Source organism: Rattus norvegicus, chromosome Y (genome assembly GCF_021556685.1).
Source record: "Rattus norvegicus strain SHRSP/BbbUtx chromosome Y, alternate assembly SHRSP_T2T, whole genome shotgun sequence".
NCBI lineage: Eukaryota > Metazoa > Chordata > Mammalia > Rodentia > Muridae > Rattus > Rattus norvegicus.
The window spans coordinates 9,326,743-9,336,010 of NC_141555.1; positions in this window are offsets into that span (position 1 = coordinate 9,326,743).

The window sequence follows — 9,268 nt, forward strand, 5'->3', positions numbered from 1 at the left end:
GAGAGAGACCCAGCACTGTAAAGTTTCTCTTATTCCATGCTACATACTCACCACCAGCCACTCTCTTCTCTCAGTGTATACACACACTTCCCTGTATTGCAGAACTGAAGAGTAACTACTGTCACCAACATGAATACGCGAGGATATGTGACAAGAAATGAATACATTCTAAAGCTCCCAATGCCAAGCAAAAGCGTTTTAGTGTGTGCTACACTTACTGGGAGACAGTCAGTCACTGGCGATTTAATGGGTCACAGTAGACCACAGAACCAAAAAGTCACAACCTACATAACGTCTCCTCTCAGCAGGAGACATAGCCCTTCTCAAAACCCATGAATCTATCTGTATGCTTAGATTTTTTCAAAACCTACTTTATTTAGGGTTTTTAAACCTTCTAGCCCACCAACCAGAGGTAGCAGAGAGAGAAAGTTGATAGGAAAATGGAGAGAGTTGTGAACCTATTTAGAAGTAATTCTTTGGGGTAACTTCAATCTTCATGGTGCAGTGTGGTCCAATAGCAAATGCAAAACACAAATCAGTAGCAGTGCCTTGATCTGGCAGAGACCTTAAGGCTCTAATAAACCAACAAGAAGCAGCAGAAGCAGCCAGAAGCAGCCCGAATAGCACAGGTTCTTTTGTGCATTTCTCATTATGAAATAAGACCAGCAAAGACCATCGAATCCTTGCAAGGTGTAGCAATGTAAAAATGTCCTGTCCCTCTCTGTGGGATTATATTTATGTTCTCCATAAACATTCTGTCCCCCTTCAAGCATGTGCTCTAGCTAAATATCATATGCCTTCTCATGTGTCTGCTTCAGCAAAGCATCCTCTCCTAACATAGCTTCCAGAAAAACATCCTGTGACACAAATTAATTTCCAAAGAAACCAAAATTTTTTAACTTCATCTAGCCTTATCTCACACTCGGCCATGACATCACAAAACGTATAATGGCAGTCTTGCAAGGCTCCTAGGCCTCGGCTCCATCAGCCACTGGAGCTTCTGCAACTGCACTCTATGAAACTCAGCCTCTTTCATGAGCACAACCTTCAGTTATCCCCGTAAACATTGTGCTCTCTCCATCTTTGCTCTCCCCTAATAGCTGTCCAACTTCTAGTCAACTCAGCAGTGACCAGAAAACCCTCACCAAGAAAGCCAATGAATTTGACTTGATTTTTTTTTCCCTGACAGAATGGAGTGTTCTCCCTGCATGGTTACACTGGTGTCTGACTCATCTGTAATAAAACCCACTACTATTAATATCAAAGTCACAGGAACTATGACAAATAGCAAATCACAGGACAAGCATCATAGTTATCCAAGCCTTCTCTGCAGCCTTATTGAAGTATAATTTACATACTTAAAAAATCCATTTATTTTAATTGTGTAATTTAATGATTTTACACCAAAATTTATAGCTTCCTTCCCTTTTTTTAGTACTCATTTTCCAAGTTCATACGATATCAAAGTTTATTAAAAACACAGAAGTGAAATCAGGAGATGGACCAGAGCAGGAAACAGGAGGTTCTTGATTTGCTAAGACAACTGATACATTGGCAGAATCGTCTGGATAAAACCACTTGGGAAACATTGGGTCTTCTCTTAGTGTGCAGCCTCCAGAAAAAGAGTTTAAAGGATTAAGTCATGGGTCCTACTACATCATATCCAGACCTGACCTGGTATGGTCAGCATCACTTTTGGACACTTTCATGTTAATCTCATTTATCACTCTTACAAGTTGCCTGGCAACTCACATAGTAAACCAACTTATTTTAGTTCATGGTTTCATAGGTTTCGATCCATGGTCACATGACCATGAAAGAGGCGCGATAGAACTCAACTGCTAACCTCACTGACATCCAAGAAGCATCAACACAGGAAGAGACCAAGGACAAAAAAACACCCTCCAAGACATGTCGCAAATGACCAAATCCCTTAATTTCCTATCTCCTAGTTTCCCGCCACCTTCATACACATCCATCATAAGATGAACTCATTGATTACAGCACACAGGGTCCATTGCTTTTCATACTCCCACCTCTGAACATTGTACTGGGACAATGTGTATCTTTTTTTTTATTAACTTGAGTATTTCTTATATACATTTCAAGTGTTATTCCCTTTCCCGGTTTCCGGGAAAACATCACCCTCCCCCCTCCCCTTCCTTATGGGTGTTCCCCTCCCAACCCTCCCACCATTGCTGCCCTCCCCCCGTAGTCTAGTTCACTGGGGGTTCAGTCTTAGCAGGACCCAGGGCTTCCCCTTCCACTGGTGCTCTTACTAGGATATTCATTCCTACCTTTGGGGTCAGAGTCTAGGGTCAGTCCATGTATAGTTTTTAGGTAGTGACTTAGTCCCTGGAAGCTCTGGTTGCTTGGCATTGTTGTACATATGGGGTCTCGAGCCCCTTCAAGCTCTTCCAGTTCTTTCTCTGATTCCTTCAACGGGGGTCCTATTCTCAGTTCAGTGGTTTGCTGCTGGAATTCGCCTCTGTATTTGCTGTATTCTGGCTGTGTCTCTCAGGAGCGATCTACATCTGGCTCCTGTCGGCCTGCACTTCTTTGCTTCATCCATCTTGTCTAATTGGGTGGCTGTATATGTATGGGCCACATGTGGGGCAGGCTCTGAATGGGTGTTCCTTCAGTCTCTGTTTTAATCTTTGCCTCTCCCTTCCCTGCCAAGGGTATTCTTTTTCCTCATTTAAAGAAGGAGTGAAGCATTCACATTTTGATCATCCATCTTGAGTTTCATTTGTTCTAGGCATCTAGGGTAATTCAAGCATTTGGGCTAATAGCCACTTATCAATGAGTGCATACATTGTGTGTATTTCTGTGATTGGATTACCTCACTCAGGATGATATTTTCCAGTTCCAACCATTTGCCTACGAATTTCAAAAACTCGTTGTTTTTGTTAGCTGAGTAATAGTCCATTGTGTCGATGTACCATATTTTCTGTATCCATTCCTCTGTTGAAGGGCATCTGGGTTCTTTCCAGTTTCTGGCTATTATAAATAAGGCTGCGATGAACATAGTGGAGCATGTGTCTCTTTTATATGTTGAGGCATCTTTTGGGTATATGCCCAAGAGAGGTATAGCTGGATCCTCAGGCAGTTCAATGTCCAATTTTCTGAGGAACCTCCAGACTGATTTCCAGAATGGTTTACCAGTCTGCAATCCCACCAACAATGGAGGAGTGTTCCTCTTTCTCCACATCCTCGCCAGCATCTGCTGTCACCTGACTTTTTGATCTTAGCCATTCTCACTGGTGTGAGGTGAAATCTCAGGGTTGTTTTGATTTGCATTTCCCTTATGACTAAAGATGTTGAATATTTCTTTAGGTGTTTCTCAGCCATTCGGCATTCCTCAGCTGTGAATTCTTTGTTTAGCTCTGACCCCCATTTTTTAATAGGGTTATTTGTCTCCCTGCGGTCTAACTTCTTGAGTTCTTTGTATATTTTGGATATAAGGCCTCTATCTGTTGTAGGATTGGTAAAGATCTTTTCCCAATCTGTTGGTTGCCGATTTGTCCTAACCACAGTGTCCTTTGCCTTACAGAAGCTTTGCAGTTTTATGAGATCCCATTTGTCGATTCTTGATCTTAGAGCATAAGCCATTGGTGTTTTGTTCAGGACATTTTTTCCAGTGCCTATGTGTTCCAGATGCTTCCCTAATTTTCCTTCTATTACTTTGAGTCTGTCTGGTTTGATGTGGAGGTCCTTGATCCACTTAGATTTAAGATTTGTACAGGGTGATAAGGATGGATCGATCTGCATTCTTCTACATGTTGCGCTCCAGTTGAACCAGCACCATTTGCTGAAAATGCTATCTTTTTTCCATTGGATGGTTTTAGCTCCTTTGTGAAAAATCAAGTGACCATAGGTGTGTGGGTTCATTTCTGGGTCTTCAATTCTATTCCATTGGTCTATCTGTCTGTCTCTGTACCAATACCATGCAGTTTTTATCACTATTGCTCTGTAATACTGCTTGGGTTCAGGGATAGTGATTCCCCCTGAAGTCCTTTTATTGTTGAGGATAGCTTTAGCTATCCTGGGTTTTTTGTTAATCCAGATGAATTTGCAAATTGTTCTGTCTAACTCTTTGAAGAATTGGATTGGTATTTTGATGGGGATTGCATTGAATTTGTAGATTGCTTTTGGTAAAATGGCCATTTTTACTATATTAATCCTGCCAATCCATGAGCATGGGAGATCTTTCCATCTTCTGAGGTCTTCTTCAATTTCTTTCCTCAGTGTCTTGAAGTTCTTATTGTACAGATCTTTACTTGCTTGGTTAAAGTCACACCAAGTTACTTTATATTATTTGGGTCTATTATGAAGGGTGTCGTTTCCCTAATTTCTTTCTCGGCTTGTTTCTCTTTTGTATAGAGGAAGGCAACTGATTTATTTGAGTTAATTTTATACCCAGCCACTTTGCTGAAGTTGTTTATCAGCTTTAGTAGTTCTCTGGTGGAACTTTTGGGATCACTTAAATATACTATCATGTCATCTGCAAATAGTGATATTTTGACCTCTTCTTTTCCGATCTGTATCCCCTTGATCTCCTTTTGTTGTCTGATTGCTCTGGCTAGAACTTCAAGAACTATATTGAATAAGTAGGGAGAGAGTGGGCAGCCTTGTCTAGTCCCTGATTTTAGTGGGATTGCTTCAAGTTTCTCTCCATTTAGTTTAATGTTAGCAACTGGTTTGCTGTATATGGCATTTACTATGTTTAGGTATGGGCCGTGAATTCCTATTCTTTCCAGGACTTTTATCATGAAGGGGTGTTGAATTTTGTCAAATGCATTCTCAGCATCTAATGAAATGATCATGTGGTTCTGTTCTTTCAGTTTGTTTATATAATGGATCACGTTGATGGTTTTCCGTATATTAAACCAACCCTGCATGCCTGGGATGAAGCCTACTTGATCGTGGTGGATGATTGTTTTGATGTGCTCTTGAATTCGGTTTGCCAGAATTTTATTGAGTATATTTGCGTCGATATTCATAAGGGAAATTGGTCTGAAGTTCTCTTTCTTTGTTGTGTCTTTGTGTGGTTTAGGTATAAGAGTAATTGTGGCTTCGTAGAAGGAATTCGGTAGTGCTCCATCTGTTTCAATTTTGTGGAATAGTTTGGATAATATTGGTATGAGGTCTTCTATGAAGGTTTGATTGAATTCTGCACTAAACCCGTCTGGACCTGGGCACTTTTTGGTTGGGAGACCTTTAATGACTGCTACTATTTCCTTGGGAGTTATGGGGTTGTTTAACTGGTTCATCTGTTCCTGATTTAACTTCGATACCTGGTATCTATCTAGGAAATTGTCCATTTCCTGAAGATTTTCAAGTTTTGTTGAATCTAGGTTTTTATACTAAGATCTGATGATTGTTTGAATTTCCTCTGAATCTGTAGTTATGTCTCCCTTTTCATTTCTGATTTTGTTAATTTGGACGCACTCTCTGTGTCCTCTGGTTATTCTGGCTAAGGGTTTATCTATCTTGTTGATTTTCTCAAAGAACCAACTTTTGGTTCTGTTGATTCTTTCTATGGTCCTTTTTGTTTCTACTTGGTTGATTTCAGCTCTGAGTTTGATTATTTCCTGCCTTCTACTCCTCCTGGGTGTATTTGCTTCTTTTTGTTCTAGAGCTTTTAGGTGTGCTGTCAAGCTGCTGACATATGCTCTTTCCTGTTTCTTTCTGCAGGCACTCAGCGCTATGAGTTTTCCTCTTAGCACAGCTTTCATTGTGTCCCATAAGTTTGGGTATGTTGTACCTTCATTTTCATTAAATTCTAAAAAGTTTTTAATTTCTTCTTTATTTCTTCCTTGTCCAGGTTATCATTGAGTTGAGCATTGTTCAATTTCCACGTATATGTGGGCATTCTTCCCTTATTGTTATTGAAGACCAGTTTTAGGCCTTGGTGGTCCGATAGCACGCATGGGATTATTTCTATCTTTCTGTACCTGTTGAGGCCCGTTTTTTGACCAATTATATGGTCCATTTTGGAGAAAGAACCATGAGGATCTGAGAATGAAGGTATATCCTTTTGCTTTAGTATAGAATGTTCTATAAATATCCGTTAAGTCCATTTGGCTCATGAGTTCTCTTAGTCTGTCGACATCACTGTTTAATTTCTTTTTCCATGATCTGTCCGTTGATGAGAGTGGGGTGTTGAAATCTCCCACTATTATTGTGTGAGGTGCAATGTGTGTTTTGATCTTTAGTAAGTTTTTTTTTACGTACGTAGGTGCCCTTGTATTTGGGGCATAGATATTTAGGATTGAGAGTTCGTCTTGGAGGATTTTTCCTTTGATGAATATGAAGTGTCCTTCCTTATCTTTTTTGATGACTTTTAGTTGGAAATTGATTTTATTTGATAATAGAATGGATACTCCAGCTTGCTTCTTCTGACCATTTGCTTGGAAAGTTGTTTTCCAGCCTTTCACTCTGAGGTAGTGTCTCTTTGTCTCTGAGGGGTGTTTCCTGTAGGCAGCAGATTGCAGGGTCCTTGTTGTGTATCCAGTTTGTTAATCTATGTCTTTTTATTGGGGAGTTGAGGCCATTGATATTGAGAGATATTAAGGAATAGTGATTATTGCTTCCCGTTATATTCATATTTGGATGTGAGGATATGTTTGTGTGCTTTCATTCTCTTTGTTTTGTTGCCAAGACGATTAGTTTCTTGCTTCTTCTAGGGTATAGCTTGCCTCCTTATGTTGGGTTTTACCATTTATTATCCTTTGTAGTGCTGGATTTGTACAAAGATATTGTGTAAATTTTGTTTTGTCATGGAATATCTTGGTTTCTCCATCAATGTTAATTGAGAGTTTTGCTGGATACAGTAACCTGGGCTGGCATTTGTGTTCTCTTAGGATCTGTATGACATCAGTCCAGGATCTTCTGGCCTTCATAGTTTCTGGTGAGAAGTCTGGTGTGATTCTGATAGGTCTGCCTTTATATGTTACTTGACCTTTTTCCCTTACTGCTTTTAATATTCTTTCTTTATTTTGTACGTTTGGTGTTTTGACTACTATGTGACGGGAGGTGTTTCTTTTCTGGTCCAATCTATTTGGAGTTCTGTAGGCTTCTTGTATGCCTATGGGTATCTCTTTTTTTAGGTTAGGGAAGTTTTCTTCTATGATTTTGTTGAAGATGTTTACTGGTCCTTTGAGCTGGGAGTCTTCACTCTCTTCTATACCTATTATCCTTAGGTTTGATCTTCTCATTGAGTCCTGGATTTCCTATATGTTTTTTCCGCTTTACATTATCTTTGACAGTTGAGTCAATGATTTCTATGGAATCTTCTGCTCCTGAGATTCTCTCTTCCATCTCTTGTATTCTGTTGGTGAAGCTTGTATCTACAGCTCCTTGTCTCTTCTTTTGGTTTTCTATATCCAGGGTTGTTTCCATGTGTTCTTTCTTGATTGCTTCTATTTCCATTTTTAATTCCTTCAACTGTTTGATTGTGTTTTCCTGGAATTCTTTCAGGGATTTTTGTGTCCCCTCTCTATGGGCTTCTACTTGTTTATTTATGTTTTCCTAGAATTCTTTCAGGGATTTTTGTGTCTCCTCTCTATGGGCTTATACTTGTTTATTTATGTTTTCCTGGAATTCTTTCAGGCATTTTGCCATTCCTCTCTGTAGGCTTCTACTTGTTCTCTAAGGGAGTTCTTCACGTCTTTCTTGAAGTCCTCCAGCATCATGATAAAAAATGATTTTGAAACTAGATCTTGCTTGTCTGGTGTGTTTGGATATTCCATGTTTGTTTTGATGGGAGAATTGGGCTCCGATGGTGCCATGTAGTCTTGGTTTCTGTTGCTTGTGTTCCTGCGCTTGCCTCTTGCCATCAGATTATCTCTAGTGTTACTTTGTTCTGCTATTTCTTTTTTTTTTTTTTATTTACTTGAGTATTTCTTATATACATTTCGAGTGTTATTCCCTTTCCCGGTTTCCGGGCAAACATCCCCCTCCCCCCTCCCCTTCCTTATGGGTGTTCCACTCCCAACCCTCCCCCCATTGCCGCCCTCCCCCCATAGACTAGTTCACTGTGGGTTCAGTCTTAGCAGGACCTAGGGCTTCCCCTTCCACTGGTGCTCTTACTAGGATATTCATTGCTACCTATGGGGTCAGAGTCCAGGGTCAGTCCATGTATAGTCTTTAGGTAGTGGCTTAGTCCCTGGAAGCTCTGGTTGCTTGGCATTGTTGTACTTTTGGGGTCTCGAGCCCCTTCAAGCTCTTCCAGTTCTTTCTCTGATTCCTTCAATAGGGGACCTATTCTCAATTCAGTGGTTTGCTGCTGGCATTCGCCTCTGTATTTGCTGTATTCTGGCTGTGTCTCTCAAGAGCGATCTACATCCGGCTCCTGTCGGTCTGCACTTCTTTGCTTCATCCATCTTGTCTAATTGGGTGGCTGTATATGTATGGGCAACATGTGGGGCAGGCTCTGATTGGGTGTTCCTTCAGTCTCTGTTTTAATCTTTGCCTCTCCCTTCCCTGCCAAGGGTATTCTTTTTCCTCATTTAAAGAAGGAGTGAAGCATTCACATTTTGATCATCCGTCTTGAGTTTCGTTTGTTCTAGGCATCTAGGGTAATTCAAGCATTTGGGCTAATAGCCACTTATCAATGAGTGCATACCATGTATGTCTTTCTGTGATTGGGTTAGCTCACTCCAGTTCCAACCATTTGCCTACGAATTTCAAAAACTCGTTGTTTTTGATAGCTGAGTAATATTCCATTGTGTAGATGTACCATATTTTCTGTATCCATTCCTCTGTTGAAGGGCATCTGGGTTCTTTCCATTTTCTGGCTATTATAAATAAGGCTGCGATGAACATAGTGGAGCACATGTCTCTTTTATATGTTGGGGCATCTTTTGGGTATATGCCCAAGAGAGGTATAGCTGGATCATCAGGCAGTTCAATGTCCAATTTTCTGAGGAACCTCCAGACTGATTTCCAGAATGGTTTTACCAGTCTGCAATCCCACCAACAATGGAGGAGTGTTCCTCTTTCTCCACATCTTCGCCAGCATCTGCTGTCACCTGAGTTTTTGATCTTAGGTAATCGCACTGGTGTGAGGTGAAATCTCAGGGTTGTTTTGATTTGCATTTCCCTTATGACTAAAGATGTTGAACATTTCTTTAGGTGTTTCTCAGCCATTCGGCATTCCTCAGCTGTGAATTCTTTGTTTAGCTCTGAACCCCATTTTTTAATAGGGTTATTTGTTTCCCTGCGGTCTAACTTCTTGAGTTCTTTGTATATTTTGGAAATAAGG